Raw genomic sequence first — 21,706 nt, 5'->3', positions numbered from 1 at the left:
TGCCCACACTGCCAAAAGCACCAAAAGTTGGTTAAATGACACCAATGGTGTTGGTGTGCTTGACTGGCCAGCAAACTCACCAGACCTGAACCCCATACAGAATCTATGGGGTATTGTCAAGAGGAAAATGAGAAACAAGAGACCAAAAAATGCAGATGAGCTGAAGGCCACTGTCAAAGAAACCTGGGCTTCCATACCACCTCAGCAGTGCCACAAACTGATCACCTCCATGCCATGCCAAATTGAGGCAGTAATTAAAGCAAAAGGAGCCCCTACCAAGTACTGAGTACATATACAGTAAATGAACATACTTTCCAGAAGGCCAACAATTCACTAAAAATGTTTTTTTTATTGGTCTTATGATGTATTCTAATTTGTTGAGATAGTGAATTGGTGGGTTTTTGTTAAATGTGAGCCAAAATCATCACAATTAAAAGAACCAAAGACTTAAACTACTTCTGTCTGTGTGCATTGAATTTATTTAATACACAAGTTTCACAATTTGAGTTGAATTACTGAAATAAATGAACTTTTCCATGACATTCTAATTTATTGAGATGCACCTGTATATATATATATATATATATATATATATATATATTGGATACTGATGGAGCAACATAATTTGTGTGAAATGAAATAACAGAAGGTTGTATTGATTAAAATTTGGTTTTATAAAAAAGGTGGTGAGGGAGCCTTTTACACCACACTTGGGGTAAAAGGCCCACACACTTGGGATAAAAGGCCCACATACTTGGAGTAAATGCCCACATACTTGGGGTAAAAGGCCCCTAGGTGTGAGGGATTCGACATGGAGGCAAATGTAGAATCCAAATGCAGGAAGTTTATTTACAGTCAGCATACAAATCCAAAACACAAGGCAGAGATGTAGTCGTGAAGCAGGCAAAGTAGTTGTTAACAGGTAATCAGTCCATCCAGGCCAACAGAGCGAAACAGTAATCCAAAATCGGTAATCCAGTAAAGCAGGCACAATGGTTATAACAAGTAGGCAATGAAACAGACAATGAGAAAAACGCTTGGTAAGGCAGTAAAACTGGCAATACTTTGTAAGGTCACAATGGCAAGGCATGGCTATTTATGTGATACAAACAGGAAGTCACCATAGAAGAAACGATTCAGTGTCAGTATTCGGGAGAGGGCTCCTCTTGCGGTCGGCTGAAGGGATACCAGCCTCATTCGTTACACTAGGGGGGTTATAGTGATATCATGAAGATATAGAAGCAATAGTTAGAATGCAGAATTTGTCACTTAATGCAAATAATTTTGAGTTAGCAAGATGCTTTTTTAAGTAACAATTTAAGATAATAATTATTCTAAATAACTACTTCAGAAAAGGGTGCACAATTTCCTGTTAATTTCAAACACATTTGGCATTTTATAACATCTCATGTATTCTATAAACAAATTAATCTCCATTGTGACTGGATTAGTCAATGTGAGCCCTATGAAGGTAAAATAGTGCTTAAATGATTTGCATGCGCAGAGTACAGTAAGATTTGTGAAAATGTAAATCAAACTGCAAACGTAAAAATAAATTGCATGCACACAGAACATTTTGTAAAGGTAAAAATCAAGCTGCAAGTGTAAGAAAAAAATATTAGCAATACTTTAATGCTTTGCATAAGTGTAATTCATGTGTTGTGAATCTGTAATTTCGTATTAACCCAAAATAACAAAGTAAATTTGGTGTGTATTCTTCTGACTTCCTTTTTTTCATGCTTACACTTTTGGCACTGTTTTTGCACCTAAACATGGCCAAAAACATTGCAAACCTGCAATCAGCGATATGCAAGCAAAGAAAGGATGTCATGAACAGCACAATGGATTGACTGTGTAGAATCAAACATGTAAATAACTTGTGTTTGTGGCATAAATATTTTCCAGAAATAATCAGATATACACTGTTCCGTTTTCCCTTTGTTGCACTCACACTTTTGGCATGAATTTCTCACTGAAAAGAGTTTTGCAAGCACTAGGGGGAAGGCGGGTCTACCTGCTTCTAGTAACCAATCAAATGAGGTTTTCGTTGACCAGTTTGCTCTGACCTGATTGGTTTAATAATGTGACAGACAGCTTCTTCTTCATAAGGCTCAGCATCGTTCCTCTGGATATCTCTCCTCTATTAAATATTGAACTGAAATATTAATACATACACGATTTAATTATATTTACTATTATTTTTCATTGGCAAGGCATTTTGGTGAATATATGGAATTAGCTGGTATCACAGAACTCATGCTAGAAAACAAGTTAATAAAATAAGCCACATAAAATGAAACTCTGTGAACAGATAGATAGATAGTTTGCTTATATCATTTTATGGTATTAGCAAGTTCCATCCATCCATCCATCCATTTGCCATGACAATGATAATTGAAAGTAACTGAAATATAATTAAATTAATGAACAGCAACAAGAAGAAACATTTGAACACCAGATTGATATTTATATCAATGGTGTCAGCTCAACTTTACACTCGCAATAAAAGAACATGTATGTATTAATATTTCAGTTTCCCAGAGAAACGACATTGAGCCTTATGAAGAAGAAGCTGTCTGTCACGCTATTAAACCCATCAGGTCAGTGTAAACTGGTCAACGAAAACCTCATTCGATTGGTTACTAGAAGCAGGAAGACCCGCCTTCCCCCTCGTGCTTGCAAAACTCTTTTCAGTGAGAAATTCATGCCAAAAGTGTGAATGCAACAAAGGGAAGATGGAACAGTGTATATCGGAAATATTTATGCCACAAACACAAGTTATTTACACGTTTGTAATAGTTTATTTTACACATACAGACTGACTCTGCGCCGTCGATCCGTTTTGCTGTTCGTGACACACTTTCTTTGCTTGCATATCACTGATTGCAGGTTTGCAATGTTTTTGGCCATGTTTAGGTGCAAAAACAGTGCCAAAAGTGTAAGCACGAAAAAAAGGAAGTCAGAAGAATACACACCAAATTTACTTTGTGTTACTATGCAATTACAGATTCACAACACATTAATTACACGTATGCAAAGCATTTCAGTATTGCTTATATTTTTTTTCTTAAGCTTGCAACTTGATTTATACCTTTACAAAATGTTCTGTGCGCATGCAATTTATTTTTATGCTTGCAATTTGATTTACACTTTCAAAAATCTTACTCTGTGCATGCAAATAATTTAGGCACAGTTTTACCTTCATAGAGTCCACTTTGAACATTTTTGATAGCAAATATATTCGCCCTACTTCAGAAAAACAATGTGTTTTATGTAGGCCTTTAGCCCCTGCAATGGGGGCTTTTTACTCCAAATACTGTCCTTTCACTTTTTTCACTTAATGGACAGTTATTAAAAAAACTTTAATAACTGTGATCTTGAGCAAAACTGAAAATGTTAAATAAGTATTTTGTATTAAAATAATTGTGTTGATTTCAGGGATTTTCATTATCTACATAAATTTGCTAATTAAAAAAAAAAAAATAACATAATTTATCAAATTGCCTCAAAATCAAACTTTAGACACCACACGTAAAGGTCCCATGGATCAGGAAAATTTTGCAGCACATAGTAACAAACAGGTGTTTAGGACAGTACTGTGGTAATTTTTGTTGCTATTTAGTGTTCTGGGAGAAAATTAAATCAAAGGAACCTTTTAGCTCATGGGGCCTTTAGCCCCATTGTACCCTACTCAATACCGGTCATTTTTGACCCGAACATCACAGTTGTCATTATTTTTAAACATAACAGATGGGTAATGGAGGGACACAAACCATATCTAAGAACACTTATTTCATTGAGACTTTAGGTCGGGCTCTTTTGTTTTGAACCAGTAAGCGACCACCTAACAACGTCCTAACAACCACGCAGAACACAATAACAACCAGAATGTGCGGAAACTACTCAGAACATCTTTGCAATTGCATTGCAAGGCCCTGGCAACCACCCACATCAGCCATCGAGGTAGCACGTTTTGCACGGGCAAGCACCACTCACATTTTTTTCAAGAAAGTTTAAAAATCTAGTCAATGATAGTGCAGCAAGTATCAAAACATTTTCATTTCAATATTGCTCCCTGTGCTGCAATGTTTTGTCTTGTTTGCAGTAAAAATATCTAAACATCCTTCAAAGAACATACAGTTATTGAATGTAAGTAAACTAAATGTCATAATATATAAAGTTTTTGTTCTCAGGGAAATCGGACAAAATTCAGTTTATTTTAAACAAGAAAAAAAAACTATTTGCTAATGGGATAAGAAAAATAAACTTGCTTTGCCCTTGAATTCAATTATTTATTGAATACGAATTAATAAAACGATTTTTTGCAATGTATAGTTTATGACATGCTGTTTTCTCATGTGTCATCTCATTCTCTCAACCTCTCATTCTGTAACAAATACACACACACACACTCACACTCTTGTCTTCCTTCCAGTGTAATATATGCACTGGGACTGGAATTCAATTGTGGTCTCGACAGACCTGATGAGCTGTAGGCCCCAAGACTAACTGATGATGTATTGCACAGGTGCCAACATATTTTCCAACAAGAAACCGAAGATAGATGGGTATAAACATTTCACCACAACATATATTGATACATTTTCAAGTTCTCAGTTTACTGAATTATTGTGTCTCTCCATAAACAAAACACTATACTATTGGAAATTTACCACCCAAAACTGAAAAATACATTTTCAAAGCAGCAATACAACATTCATCATGTTCTGAGATTAAACATTTTGATTCAGGTAGGTAATTTAATTTTGGTATCTGACATTTAAATCCGCTTAGAGCCAGAACAGCATTTTTTTGGCTTGGATTTGTAGGATTAATTGGAAAAAAAAAAAAAAAATGAAAAAAAAAGAAGACAAATCCCCTGCATCTCAACTCCTTTTATTAGGTGAGAGAGTGATATAATCCAGAATACTCAGCATCTCTTGGTTAATTCTCAAAGGTTACACATCCTTTTATGCAGTGTCTCCTAACCTTTTTTGTTGTATGTGCCCACATAGTCCTGTCAGTAAGACTCAAATACCTTCATCATCGACCAATTTTGCAGTTGTTGTATGGCTAAATTTACAGGAATTATTATCAACCGAACCACATATGAAATATGACCCATGATCAAAATACACAGTCATTTGTACACAAATATGAGAAGACCAGCAGAAAGAACATCTTAGATAAATATGTATATTATGTAAGTCCATAAAGTGTGGGGAAAGTTTTATTAAAGCTTTTATTAAATTATTGCAGGTTTGCATTGAGCTTAGTGTTTGCATTCCCTGTGCATTTTCATGCATTATGAGTAATATTGAATCTGTATTTTTCTGCAAATGAGACGAGTAAAGAGCACTTCTGCAAAAAGTTACCTCTGACCGGTCTTTATGCACATATATTTTAATATGGGTGTAGTACAGGTGAGTCGCAGGACCCGAGACATATTATTTTGTTTGTTTTCTTTAATAAGGCACTAAATGTGTTAATAGATGCATTGGAAATTATGTATTGTTTTAATCAATTGACAGTCTTATTTTTATTTAATTATTTTTATGTGTATTTTTATTGGATTATAGGGTTTTGGTCAGTTAGGTTTTATTTATTTATTTATTCATCATTTCTCTCATAGGGTTTTTTGGTTTCTGTTGGTTAGATTTCAGTTCACTTTTAGTCAGTTAGGTTTATTTATTCATAATTTCTCTCTAATAGGGTTATGGTTGGTTAGGTTTTATGTATTTATTTATTTTCAAATTTGGTCAGTTTGGTTTATTTATCTATAATTTCACTCTTACAGGTATATGGTTGGTTGGGTTTTATTTATTTATTTAATTATATTGTAAACATTGTATTTAATTATATGTATACAGTTTCGTTCGGTTAGGTTTATTTATTTATTGATTGATAATTTATCTCTTATCAGGTTATATGAGGTTTTGGTTGGTTAGGTTATTTATCTATAATTTCTCTCTTTTAGTGTTTTGGTTGGCACACTTATACAGGGTTATGGTTTCGATTATCTGGTTTGGTTGGTTAAGATTTATTTATTTATTCATTAATTCCCTCTTATAGGGTTTTAAGCAAGGGGTTGTGGCTTCGAATCCCATCTGGATTTCAGCTTGGTACATTGGAAGCTTGCTGGGCCCTTAACCCAGAGGTCGATGAATTGAAACCATTCTCTATTAAGACTCATTTACTTATAAACACGATATTGCACAGCAGATAAAGATCAGGGCATGTAATTGGAAGGTTACTGGTTCGATCCCAGCAAAGAGCACACTGAAACCCATCACCTTTGGACAGTATTGCTTTGGATAAGCAATCTGATAAATGACCACTTCATGTTATTTTTATTATGTTTTCCAGACAGTAGCCAGTTTGAGTGACCCAATAAATGTGCCACAGGTCCAGTTCAGAAATGTCCTAAAATCAGGCCACTGCATTAGGTTGGCTGTGCTGAGATCTGGTGGCCATACAAGAGGAATGCTGTTTTTGTGCCTGTTATTTATTCTGCTCTGACTCCCAGAGGTTTGCAATATATGTAGCTTAAGTCAGTGTGGATAAGATGAATGCAACAGAGGTCTTTCTCTCAACTTCCTCCAGATCCCAGAGCGAGATTACGAGGTCGAGGTGTCAGTTGCTTCAGCACACAGAAAGAAAGTGCAATTCCACTGTCATCTAGTGTTGTTTCCACTGATTGCCTGCATTTTATTGGCATCCCCAGTTCGTTTATTAGAGCTGTCACCGAGGATATAGCTTCAAACTCTTTTCTTTATGCTTCTGTGTGGGTGTGTTTGTGTGCATGTTTGTACTAAGGAAGTGGCTCTTTTCCAAAACCTAGTGATCTGTCTATGTAGGCAGCATTGTAAGCCACCGAAGCAAAGGCTGTTGCAAATTGTATTCAGCATGATTACGTGGCCTTATGAGATTCCAGTGAAAAAAATCCATCGAAGACTAATACATCATTTTGAGTTACTTTGACCCAGAAACAAATTTTGCAATTTTTTTAATAAGATTTATGATTTAGAATGTTAGTACATCTGATCTTTTTAAGATGTTTAGCAGATGTTAATTAGATTATTATGCTTTCCACATGAAAATATAGAAAACGGACATCTCGGAGATGTACATGTGCTATCTGGGAATATTATGGTTAAGTTTGTAAGGGTAATAAATAAATAAACTAGAAACCACCCTATTTTATATAAATGATATGAAATATAGTGATAAACAGCAGCAATACACATTAAATATTTTGCTTTAAAAACAAGGCACAAAAAAAAAAAAAAAGTCCTTTTAATACAAAGTTCTATTTTTGTGAACTAGTTCATTTACAGGAATCGTCCAAAAGAATCCAACTCACTTAAGTGAATCAGAGTTCCCAGTGCTAAACTTAAGGACATTTTTTATTTTTTTATTCACTGCTGATTTGGTTTTCCCAGCGCAACATGAGAAAGTTTTGACGGTTTAGGTGAGCATGTTTGTTTACTCCCTCGAATCCATTGCTGCTTTCACAATACAATATGACTAATATACTGTATATGTTTTGTGACACTATAGCACTACTTTTTGGAAAATGTTACTCTGTACTGGAAAAGCTACACCATTGTGAAAATAGCTTAATTACTGTCACACTACTGAAAAATCTAATAAAAGGTGTCATTAAATGCTCTTTTATTTATTTATTTTTTTATTTTATTTTTAATAGTTTTATTATCTTCCCTGAGGTCCACTAATAAAGTTAGTAACGTTTTTTTTTTTTTTTTTTTTTTGTTTGTTTTGTTTTTTGCATTCAAACATTCATAATTTAGTAATTTATGATCATTTTCCACCCTGTCTCTGGCCCTCTGTCTGAAACACTTTGTTTTGGCATAAGCACTGTTCTGATTGGCTAACATAGTGCAGCCCCACTGTGGCAGCGGGGGCGTGGTCAAACATCTCTCCGGAGAGAGAGAAAGCGGTAAGGGCGCTTACACCTGAGTTAAATTATGTCTAACACCTGTCTCTAATTTCAGTGAGCACGGGGAGAGTGGCATAAATAGAGCCACACCGCAGGTAGACGAGAGAGAGAGCCTGGGCACCAGAGACCCTGTTGTGAAGCTGAGAGTTTATTTTTGTGAAATAGTTTGTTTATTTTTTAGACTGAATTATTGAACACCGTGAAAGCCCTGAAAGAGTGTAGTTGTTGCAGTGAGGAAAATAAAACGCTTACCTGAACCAGGAAATCTGCTTCTCACCTCCTCCTTCCACTGAGAAGTGTTACATCCACAAATTCAGCCATTTTTGAAACTCAATTTGAAGAGAATGAACAAGCTCCAAAAAATTATAAAGCTAAGTTCAGACGTTACACATACACAACGCACATCCAGCACACTGCATCTGAATATATTAAACTGTTCATCTCAAGCACAACTGTTTACACTGGACATGAGAGTCGCGTCACATCAAAAGCAATAGAACCCATTATTATCAATGATGCTGTCTACCATGGAAGTGTCTGTTGCGGCGCACCGCGCCGACAGTAAGCACATGTCCCATTTCATTTTGCGCTGCACGCGCTGGCGCTACTACTGCCAACAACACAAATAAATAGTTTAGAAAGTTTGTGTCGACACGCCTGGTGTATATAGCCACAAGCCGTTGCGTTGTGTCTCATTGCATCAACGGACGCGCCCTGTGTAAACAGGATGTCAGCACCATAACCTATCAAACAGTCATGATATTTCAAATAATCAAGAATGGAACAGTTTACTTGCTGTTTTGCATTGGGTCCAAGTATTTTTAACTACCCCATCCTTCAATAACTGTTCCTTTGCAAAGCTTGAATCATTTTATGACTGGTTCACAAGCAATCCACACTGATATGAGCCAAAATAAAACATGCAATCCATGCTGAAATACACTGAAGTCACATCCACATCCAGTTTCCAGTATCATCCTGCACTGAAATGCATATTGCCGGAAACGCATCTAAACAGTCAAAGATGTCCATCCAGTGCATGATTTCATACACCGACAATTTAAAATAGTGCAGATGAGCGAAATAGCACATCCATGATGTATTTGTGCTTATACAGCAAGAGGCAGCAGCTGAATGACAGAGAATAGCCTCTCCTCTTCAGAGCTGTACCTTGACAGCACGTCTTTTAAAAGTGGCCCGAGATATGTATCAAGCAGTCAAAGACATCTGTCTGTGCATGTTTAAATACAAAAATAATTTAAAATAGTCCAGATGGGAACCCTTTGGTGTTCAGGAATAGTTAGGCCTCAGTAGCCCTTGTTTGTCCTTCTCTCTCAGTTTATGAACTGAAGCACCAGTGGGCGGGGCCAAGGTTGCATTGATTTTAAATAGTAGAGGCGGTCATGAATGAATGTACCCAAAGTTACTTTGGGTAGTCGCGGAAGTAGAGAACGATGCGTTATTGCAGCTTGGTTTCAATAAATGCTTTATTGCATTAGGGATTATGTTTTGAGTTCTGAAATTTACAGTATGTTCTTATAGAACGGCCTCATATATGTCAAAATATAAGGGAAAACTGGATTCCTCATGACATGACCCCTTTAAGTTAGCAGCACCGCAACTTTTATTTAACTGCTCCCCAACAAAATAACTTGATGGGCTGTAGACATCAAGATTGCTCACTAAGTTTTGAAATGAGCCAGTGTGTATAAAACTAAACTAAACCTAAACATATGTGTATGCACTTGAATATGGCTGTACTGTATGTATTGATATGTCAGCACAAGTGTTGATGCGCTGGCTTGTGTGTGCATGTGTTTGTCCATCTGAATAAGAAGGTTAATAGTGAATATCAACTCAATTCGTTGGGGATTATAAATGCTGTTGCCATGAAAGAGTCTGTGTTGAGCTCATTAAAAGCCAATGTGTTTAAAATTCCAGTCCACACCATAATATCTGATGCATTTACAAATGAATCTGATGCAAGACTTCTGATGCATACTTGGTTTGACTTCGGGTTCTGCAGCGCTATACACAAATCCTTCCCGTGCTACGAGAAAAGTCTGTGTCTCACATGGCTTATATTATTAAGATCTTTGCTACAGTGTCAGTGCATGTTGCTCAGATTGAGTTTGCCCATGAGAGATTTTACAGTCCGTTTACCAAGCGCACATTTTGGAAAATCCCAAACGCTTCTCACTTCGGAAAGCACACAGAGATGTTATATCATCCTCTAATCCTAAACCTCACTGTACACTGCCGTTTTAAACTAAACTGCACATTTCCATTGTTTGCTTAAAGTAATTGGTGGTACTTGTATAGGCATACTGCTAATTAAAAAAATAAAATAAAAAAAAACATATAAAAATAAATCAATCATATTCTTAATGATTTTTGCCTTGATTTCCAGTAAATATATCTAAAAACACAAGTGATAAAGCATCGTGCCATCAATCTCTGACACACAGCTTCTGGTCCCCTGGAAACCAAGAAGTAATCACATTCACTTTAGGACACGGGTTCAGGTCCTGTGGAAACCATTAAGTAATCATGTTAGTGTGATTCTGAGGTTGCATTTTTGCTTTAAAATTAAAATTTTACTACATTTTTAATTTCATTTCATTTTAGCTATCATTTACAACTAAAAACATGACTCGCTTTTGGTGCCACCCTGTGGACATTTCAACCAGAAACTGGCGAACAACACAATGTTTTTACAAATCAGCACCAAGAGCTCTCTAATTTGCATATGTTATGAACTCATCAAGGTAGAGAAGAGTCAAGGCACAAGCTGATTTTATTTATTTATTACAATGCTTGCGAGGCAGAGCTGTATTTATATTCCTTAAACATTCTGGATAGCAGTTTTCTTAACCCCTAACTCTAAGTATTAAACTCAAATGTTTAATGTACAGCATTCATTCAAAAATTGATAGAATGTTAAATTTTCAAAATATAACCAACATTTATGACATCATTTTAATCTTTGCCTACTAAATTTGGTCTTTTCTTATTTAACCATTAACCTTTACATTGCACATTGACTATAGTGTTGATTCTTATGTACAGCCGACAGAAAACAAGACATATGCTAAGGATAATGACAGCAGAAAAGTGGCTCTAATGCAACATTTTATTTATACAGATTCAAAGACTAAAACCTACCTACACTAACATTAATCTTTTGCTGTCTTCCTTCAGGAAATCCAAATCTAGTTTATTTATTTAGCTGTCAGAGGAATTTTTATAGTCAGCATCAATTCACAGCTTCCTTGACATTGACAGAAAAACAAGGTCTCTTTTATATAAGGTAGAATTAAGTTAAAGGCAGCAAAACAACATGCCATTGCACTGAAAATTGTAATTTCAAATCAATAGAACATTTGTTTCTTCTGTGGTAAAATGTGGATTTACAAAGATAGATCTCATCTTGATGACTCACTGCTGAACTTCACAATTAACGAATTGGAAGAGTGCCGCAGACAGGCATATGGTGACTGATCGCCAGTGATGTCACAGGTGCATAATGGCAAGTTTATATACACAGTGACCTGCAGTAGTTCAACATTAATGGACTGCTGGGAGTAGGGCCTGTGTCCCTCAGGAATGAAGTCATTTGTATTAAATGAAGAAGGTTTAATTAAACAGCTTAATTTTTGAGAGGGCATGTCACAAAGGCTAAAGTACCTCTTCCAGTTGGCTGTGACTTCCTGCCAGCCCTGTCTGTTTTCAGACCACGTTAAAGGCCCCATATGGAAATGAGGCATTTGTATAGTCGGCCACTAATGAGCTTGTTAACATTCCGTTGTTCATTATAATTGCTTCATATGCTAACAGGATGGAGGAGCAGGACTTCTAATAATTACTCTCTTTATATGAGACTATGGATAATGAATTTAAGTGAGGCATACTAGTGACCCTGTTGCCCCGTTGACAGCCATTACAATAAAAGGTAACCTCTTTAGTCCAAGCTTCCATTTTCAGAGCACTAAACTGTATTTCCTGTCAGAATTTCCTCCAATAATGCCAAAAGAAAATTGCCATAAAATTGCTTGATTTGCAAAGGCAAGAAAGCTTTTTTAGTATCCTTGCCATCAAGAAACATTTATTAAAGGATGTACATACAAATAGCAGTGGTAACACAAATATTATATTAAAGGAATATTCCGAGTTCAATACAAGTTCAGTCATGTCAACTCACAGAAAGATTTAGCATGTTAATGTTGGTATGACATTTTAATAGGAAATGCATAGCTGCAAATTAATCACGAGACTTGCTACACTGTGAAAAATGTTTGTAATTTTAACGGTAAATGACTGTAAAAAATGCTACAGAAAATAAAGTTAATTGATTAATGAGTATTAACTGTAAAATATACAGTATTTTTTATATATATTTTAAAAGACAATACAGTAGTTTTTACTCTAAAATGTTGTAAAAATAAAATTTTTAGAGGTAAAAAGTATGATTTTCCTGTATAATTAATGGTAAAAAGTACATGTACTTTTTACAGTAAATTATTGTTAAAATAATAGTAAAAAAAAAACAATAATCAGGCATTCCCACAATTCCCTGCATGACCCATCATATTTAATTATATTTTATGGGAATAGTTATGTTTCTTCTTATTTTTAAAATCAGTTACGTATATTGGGGTGTTCTGTGTTATATTTGATGTAGTTTATTTTTTTATTTTTTTTTACTGCATTATTTAAATTTCACATGTGTTACCCTGATAGTGTTTAGTGTTTGTGTGAGTGACGCTGAGCACTGTCTCTACATGTTTATTTGTCATTGCTCCTTGAAGAACCACTGTTGGTCAACTTCATGTCATCATGTGCTCGTCTGTAATTTTTACGGTGATTAACAATACCTTATACAGTAAAATGCAGATTTTTACAGTTTCAGAAGTATCAAGTTTTTTTTATTTATTTTTTTATTTATTTTTTTTTACTGTAAATGTAACAGATATATTTATTTATTTATTTTTATTTTTTTATTTTTTTATAATGCCAGCGTGGTCAATGCACAGTTTTAAACTGTAAAATGTACAGGTTGTTCTCTAAAGTTGTTTACATTTTTACTGTATTTTTTACATAATTATTCTGGCAACCACAGCTGCCAGTTTTTTTTATGTAAAAACAACAGGATTTATTTTACAGTGTACAGCTAGAACATACACAATCATACTGATTTAAGCATGTGCACATGCTGCTGCTGCACAAACAGACATTCATACAATCCCCATATAGCAGATTTAGACAAATAAAGCTGGGGTGGAAGTGGGTTTCATAGAAAAGCTCTTGCAGAGCACTGCAGTGAAACTGGGTCTGCAAAACTGAGCTATTTAAATGTTAGTCAAAGATAGAGAGAGAGACAAGTTGGTTGGCTACCTGATTACATGTAAAAAGACCAATCAGGTTACACCTGACAAATTACAAATTAAAATTCAGTCATTGTTTACTCACCCCTGTGTTGTTATAACCCTATTTGACTTTCATTATTTTTCTTATAGGGAGAAATTGTGAAAAAAATAAAAATAAAATTGTGCTCTGTGATGTCATAAAATGGCAGTTTATGGTGACCACCTCTTCAAGCTTTAAGTCTAATAAATTATTCCATTATAAAAGCATACAGTATGGTTTGGTGAGAAACAAACCGAAAAAAATATATTAATTAGTGAAAATGTTCACTGACCGCTGATCTCCTGTTCACGTTCATGATAGGGCATGAGAGCAACAGTTCACACAGACCTGTCACAACAATGGGGCGTTCAAGTAAAAACCTCTTTTGTTTATCTAAAAACAGGTCCTCCACAGTGATAGCAACAACAGAACACAACACAGCTGCACACAAAACAGAGAACAGAACTTATTATACATGTCTGAAGAGTTTGTAGTTGAAGAATTTATGCATTTCTATGCCCAGCCTTATTTTTTATTTTTTTTTTAAGTTTTTAGACCAGTGCCAGTTCACATTGGATGGAGTTACACACGCAATGCCAAAACTAGAAAACAAGCAATCGATAGAATGTACCATCTCTCGACACTGCTGGTTAGGACAAAAACTCTGATTACAATAGAAAATATACCTTTTATCGTGTGCCGTTTGCCGTCAGATTAGGACACAGTGTGACTGTGGCTGCCTGTAGCCTCCTCTGTTTCTGTTTGATTTCCAAGTACTTTGTTAAAAGAAATAAAGCTGGGCATAGAAATTTACATTTTTGGGTGAAATAATCCTTTAGCATGTCACATGTGAGCTAGCCAGTTGGCTAACAGATAACAAGTTCAAAGAACCTATCAGCTTACGCCACATAAGAGTTACATAACCTGTTCTACATTGAACTTCAGTCATTTAATTTCAAATCGTACAGCATTTGCGGCATAATATTGATAACCAGTTCAAATATATTCCACTCGTCCCTTGTTTATTAAAAATAAAAATGCAAAAATAACGTTTACAGTAAGGCACTTACAATGGAAGTGAATGGGGCCAGTCCATAAACATTCAAATACACATTGTTTCAAAAGTATAGCCGCAAGATGTATACATTATATGTCTTAACATTATTTTTAGTGTGCTAAAATCGCTTACTAATTTATCTGTGTACAGTTATATACACAATTGCAACTTCATTACCATGATAATGCAACACAAGCAATTTTATCACACTAAGATCATAGAATATAAATTTTATCACACTAGAGACATATTAACATGTATAATGTGTATGTGTTCTTGCTATACCTTTGAAACAGTGTTTAATTTTAATGTTTATGGACTGGCTCTATTCACTTCCATTGTAAGTGCATCACTATAAACGCTGTAATCAACATTATGTCACAAATGTTGTTGAATGAGCTTAACTTTTATTTAACCCAGTATATTCCTTTAATGTTGGAAATCTCTTGCTCTCTGATGGCAGGCTGCCCAAGGGCACAGAGGCAGAAAGCGTCTCAAGATCTGACTGCAATGTTGTATGATGAATCAAAATAAATGTGTCCTCACACATGTATGTCTTTGTCTCAAATTATCTTCAACCTGTACTGTAGATATATTCTTCTGATGCCATGGTGTAATTTAATTTACAAAAGTCACACTTTAGATTAGAAATCAATTAGCGTCTGCAGTCTATTTAAATGATGAACTTTACTTTGCCTTTATCCTTACAAAATGTTGGTTTTATTGTTTGAAACCTTCTGTCTAAATTCACCATTAGTTATTTTCAAGGACAGTCAAATGTTTTGCTTGAGATTGTGCTTATTTAAAATATTCAAAATAAATTGCTTGGGAATCGGTTGGGTTGAAATACAAAGGTTATGTATCCCAAAGGTTCCTTGAGTAACAGGACTTGTAATGTCAAGCCATCTGTTACAATCTGTGAATGCAATGCATAATTTAAATAGTCTGAAATTGGACCTATTGAAACAGGATGATTATTATAACACAATTTGGGTAAAGTGAATGCCATTAGTGTTATATTAAATAACCATCCATTGTTTGCATTCATCATTATTATATCATCTTCAAAAGTATTGAGGGTGGACTGGTATAAACTAATGAGATGGTCATGTGTGTTGACAAAATCAATATGTCTTTATAGGCCTGTATAACTAATTTCAGTTTGTTTTGTGGAAGTGATTTTATTTATTTATTATTTGAATAATTTAGCTATGTGATAGAATTAAATGAATAATATGACTTAAAGATCAGATTTTATCCACAGAACAAAGTGATTTTTCATGGCAAGGACATTTTTAATCATGTGTTGTAACTATACAATGAATTTGTCTGTAAAATGTTTCAGCCATAGCTTTGTATTGTATATTCTTATTAGTTCATCCACAGTATTTGACATGTTCTCTCCATATAATATACCAAAAACAAGGGTGTGTATTACCAGACTGACTCGACAAAAAAAAAAAGAAAAAAAAAAAAAAGAAATCCTGTTAAATTCATTGTAAAAAATACGGTAACCACTGTCAGGCTTTACGGGATGTAATATTGATACCTGTATATTTTACAGTGCATTACAATTGTTTATATTATTAAATAATAAACTTGATATATTAAACTTCTCAATCTGTAAAAATCCGCTTTTCACTTTATAATGTATTGTTAATCACCATAGTAATTACAGAAGGGCACATGATGACATGAAGTTCATCAGTAGAGTCTCTTCCAGATGCAATGACCAATAAACATGTAGAGACAGTGCTCAGTGTCACTCACACAAACACTTTATATCATCAGGGTAACACATGTGAAATTTAAATAATGTAATAAGCATTAACTAAACTACATCAAATATAACACAGAACACCCCAATGTACATAACTGATATTAAAATTAAGAAGAAACATAACTATTCCCATAAAATATAATGAAATGAACTGGGTCACGCAAGGAATTCTGGGAACGCCCGATTATTGTTTTTTTTACCATCATTTTGACAATACTTTACCGTAAAAAGTACATAGACTCTCTTGTTAAACATAATATATATTTTTACTGTTAATTATACAGAAAATCATATTTTGTACATAAAAAAATATATATATTTTTATAACATTTTACCATAAAACTACATGTAGTGTCTTTAAATATATTTCAATTTTTTACCGTATATTTTAAGGTAACTACCTATTAACCAATTAACATTGTTTTACTTTAGCATTTTTACAGTCTTTTACCATTAAAATTATGATTTTTTTTTTTTTTTTTTTTTTTTTTTTTTTTTTTTTACAGTGTAGCTTCATTATGTCCCAAATGGACAGGAGTTAAATTGGAATTTTAGAAGTATGGGATCCCTAAAGATCTGTTAGTGATCCTGGTGCCCTGAATGCTGTCCCAGATCATTCAAAATAGCCACTGCTTATGGAGCTCTTTAAATAAATCTTAAAGCAATGTAATTACAAAAGCATTACACATATTAATGTATATCATGGTACTGAATGATTAGCATATTCACATACCATGATATTTAATTGGTACTCAAAGGAACATTAAAGAATATACAATGGCAAAAAATAAAATAAAAATAAAAATAAAAATAAACAAAAAAATAAAGTGTACTGTCATTGTATATGTCCAAAAATCACATGATATAACCACTGTATAAAAAATAGAAAAGGAAAAAAAGAAAATGTAATAAGAATATTAAAAATAAATACATAAAAATACATAGTAATACTATGGTACTTCTTGTTACTTTAGTTGTTAGCATTAGAATATGTGGCAAAGGATGCTCAAAAGGCTTGCTAAAACTGTAATATCGTGACCTTGAGTCTCACACACAAAGACCAATTATGTATACTAAAACACTCAAAAAGATTGTGTTATAATATTACACTAGCAAATTTCACCATTTAACCTTTACACATGATATATAGATACACGGTTGGATGTGGAGTGGGGTGTAACCTCTCTCTCCCTCCGTTGCATTGACTGATGGTTGGAGCTCTCCTGACTGCATCTCACAGTAAGTAGAGGGTGTTTTGGAACAGCAGTGCTCTTACAGAAACAGCTGGATCACCACATTGAGGGGGCAGTCTCTCACTGATGCAAATACACTACAACACAGCAGTTTGTAACCTCCCGGACTCCATCTGTAATCAGCTCACTTCAGTTATTATTGCGTGTGATGGCTCACCTCTCCAACCATACCAATGTCCCCTGTTGACTCGGCGCCTCACAGATCAATGTCATCATAGTTTAGCCAGGGTCAATGACAGCTGTTGCAGCAATGATCGACCATTAAAGGCTCACTGGGACCTGCAGCCAATTACTGCAACTCTTGGAGTGGTGCTGACATGAAAATTGGTTGTTAGGGGAGGTGATCGAGCATGTGACTCAGATGCTGGTGCCCATCACAGCATTTGAACTTCATTGATGACCAGGCCCACATGGAATCAGTGCTTGCAGAAATTTCTCTAGTGGAACTTTGCAACTCGGTTTCATGACAAGTCCTATTAATAGTACAAGATGGCTTAAGGAACCATGTCTTACGAAGAAAAATTTGGCTCAAACAAATACAGACAAATTTTCCTCAGATAGCGAAATAAAGGAACCAATGTTCCTGTTATTACATTTTTCTTAAGTTTAACCCCTAACCCAAACCTAAATCTAACCATAAAGTTGAATTCTTTACTCAAACCCTTAACCTAACAATGATTTTATTAGGAAAATAATTTTTGTATACCACAAAATAAAGAAAAACTTTGGGGTTTGGAACAAGACAAGGGATAAATAATTACGGAATGAGTAAACATATTTGTTCACCATGTTTCTTACCTTAAAATAAAGCAAATCTAAAATGCTGTTTGTTCATTGGTTGGTTTCTAAGGGAATCAAAATTGCACCATTTCATACAAATATCTTGTATGAGTTGTCATGAGATTATGTTGGACTTTTATTTTTTTATATTTGTTTTAGAATTAATGTATATAATTAGATATAATTAATGAATTATTAATTTATAATGAATTTATAAGCAATTATTGTCATTAATGAGAATAATGACAATGTTAACTTATTATTTATGTATATTTTATTTATTATTATTATTATTATTATTATTATTATTATTATATTGGGATGGGGTGGATCCCAAATATTCATGTAGCCCTAAATGTACCTTAATGGTGGTGAAATCCTAAATTGTCTCTCCTGCCAATACTGCAAAAAGTTCAAGGAACATGTTTAAATAGACAGATGAACAGACAAATAAATATATAAGTAAACATTTTGGCTATGTTTAGTATGCTTTCAGCTACTAAGTAGAGCAGGGGCGTGTCCAGATGGGTGGCTTGGAGTGACCCTCCCCACCACTTAAAATTTGATTGGTCACCCCAGATGCTGCAATAAAATTTTAATCTGTGATTGTCCATCTCAAGTTCTATTGAAGGCAGAGCCTTCAATAAAACCAAATATAATCTCCTGGGTTTAAGTCAGAACAAGAAGCAACATAAATTTTTTGCATTATCTTGCAATCCGATTTGTCAGACAACAATTTGCGTCAACCAAGTTCATGGTGACTTTCAGTACCGGGCTACAACAGCATTCTTTCATCCTTTCAAAAATAGCTAGATGGAGCAAAACAGAATGGAGCGGAATGCTGAGATCTCGATACACAGGATTCCCAAGTCTCATGTACACGACCACAGAGGTCATTCCCGAATCTCTGCCCATGCCCACGACTACGGAGGTCGTTCCCGAGTCTCTGCCCATGCCCACGACTACAGAGGTTGTTCCCGAGTCTCTTCCCATGTACGCGATCATGGAGGTAGTTTCCAAGTCTCTGTCCATGCCCACGACTACGGAGGTCGTTCCCGAGTCTCATCCCATGTTCACGACCATGGAAGTCATTTCTGAGTCTCCTCCCATGCCCACGACCACAGAGGTCATTCCCAAGTCTCATCCCATGTTCACGACCACGGAGGTCGTTTCCAAGTCTCCTCCCATGCCCACGACCACAGAGGTCTTTCTGAAGTCTCATCCCATGTACACGACCATGGAGGTCGTTTCCAAGTCTCCTCCCATGCCCACGACCACAGAGGTCATTCCCAAGTCTCCTCCCATGCCCACGACCACAGAGGTCATTCCCGAGTCTCCTCCCATGTTCACGACCATGGAGGTCGTTTCCGAGTCTCCTCCCATGTTCACGACCACGGAGGTAATTTCTGAGTCTCAACCCATGTTCATGACCACGGAGGTCGTTCCCGAGTCTCATCCCATGTTCACGGCCACGGAGGTTGTTTCCGAGTCTCTGCCCATGTTCGCGACCACAGAGGTTGTTCCCGAGTCCCTTCCCATGTTCGCGGCCATGGAGGTCATTTCCCATTCATCCAGGGCTCTTTGTCTCGAGCCTCCCACAGCTCCGCCTTCCACGGTTTGGCCCCTCGAGCCTTCCACGGCTCCGCCCCCAGAGATTATTTTCCCAGCGGCTCCGCCCTCAGAGACTATTTCCCCAGCGGCTCTGCCCCCAGAGACTATTTCCCCAGTGTCTTCACCCCCAGAGACTATTTCCCCAGTGTCTTCGCCCCCAGAGACTATTTCCCCAGCGGCTCCGCCCCCAGAGGCTATTCCTCCAGTGGCTCCGCCCCCTCCCCCAGAGACTATTCCTCCTGAGGCTCCACCCGCTCCCCATGTCAAAGGAACTATCAGTCTGCACCATGCAGAGTTTCATGACTGAACTTAGAATTATTAAAATCTATTCCACAGATTTTCCCCAAAATCAGTGCAGAAAATCCTGAGGAAAAAAAAAATCTAGCAAATTCCGTCTGGGCCTGCTGATGACTGTTCCTGTAGTGTGTTGCTGCTGCTCTCTCTCTCTCTCTCTCTCTCTCTCTCTCTCTCTCTCTCTCTTTCTCTCTCACTCACTCTCAATCTCTTGTTCTATGTTCTGCAGAAATAAATCAACTTTGCTTTAATTTTTCTTTGCCTGTCTGATTGTGGGTATTGCATTATGTTAGCAGGCTGTTTAGCATGCAGTCGTTACCATGTCTTTAGAAGCAAGGTACTGGATGAAGAAATAAAATTGCACCCTGTAGATTTCACCTTTTAAATAATTCCTACTTCTGTTAGAGGACTGTATGCCTACTGGGCCTCAGGCATAAACAAATAAGCACATTCAGACTTGTTACAAAATGATGGTATTACTTTAGCCCATATATACTGTATTTTTGAAAGCCTCCAATCATTTTTTACATTTAGTAATTGTAAGGGGCTCTGACAAAAGCAGTTCTGATGGTGATTCAGCATCGGGGTAGAAGCAGCAGGTCAAGTAAATGCTATATGATGGGAAAAATTTTCTCTGGTTTGGCAGACCCTGAATAACCCTAGTTTCGCTTAGCCAGACCTTTGACTACATGGTAAAAGATCTGGTACACATTGCAGCTTATTCTGGCCTAGGACTGTTTAAAGGCGGGTTTGTACGAAATAGATTAGTAAACCATGGACACCATATCATTTGTTGCTGAAATCTTACATCTTACATCATGTCTTGTTAGGAAACTTTGTGAAATTAACCAAAAATGACCCTCTTACCTCAGCCTTTCTTTACCCTCCACTCTGAAAAATGAACAGTTTGTTTCCCTGCTGAAAAGCCTTAACAAGGGCTTTACGTGTATTCAAAGGCCATAAAGTCATTTGGTTCAACCCCCCGGGAGACTTTCACGTTTTCGGAAGGCAAAATCATAAGTCTAATCAGTAGGTACTGACTGTGGAATATCAGTGGCTCTGCTGTCATTAACTGCCTCATTAAACCTTTCTGGCCAACTGTGAATGTCTGCTCTGATCTCTGATGCTCCCAAATTTAGATGTATATTCTACTCGGTACATTTCACAAGCCATGGGTGCTGTGGTTTTACCGTCACCATTGAGCCCATTTGTAAATGAATGGGTTTATTTCAGTCAGTGAAGGATGAATAAAGAAACAGATGTACAGGCTCATTAAAGACACAGGACATGATGGACTGATGGACAGTGGTGTCCATGTCCAAGTGTCAAAGCAGTGTGCAGCTTACTTAATCCATACAATAGTCTCATATATTCATATTGTACAGTATGTGAAAATAACATAAATGGAGTTCAAAACAAAGGTTCGGGAAGAGCTTGTCAAGCTAGTCCTGTCAATCAAAATGCAAACATTTATAAGCAGCTGCTTACCTCACTTCCGGCATCCCTCCACCACCCCTACTCCTCCTTGATTATTAACCTTAACTAACTTTAAGTAGTCCTGAAGA

The sequence above is a fragment of the Myxocyprinus asiaticus genome, chromosome 18 (genome assembly GCF_019703515.2).
Source record: "Myxocyprinus asiaticus isolate MX2 ecotype Aquarium Trade chromosome 18, UBuf_Myxa_2, whole genome shotgun sequence".
Taxonomy (NCBI): Eukaryota; Metazoa; Chordata; class Actinopteri; order Cypriniformes; family Catostomidae; genus Myxocyprinus; species Myxocyprinus asiaticus.
Note: the sequence above shows the minus strand (reverse complement) of the source record.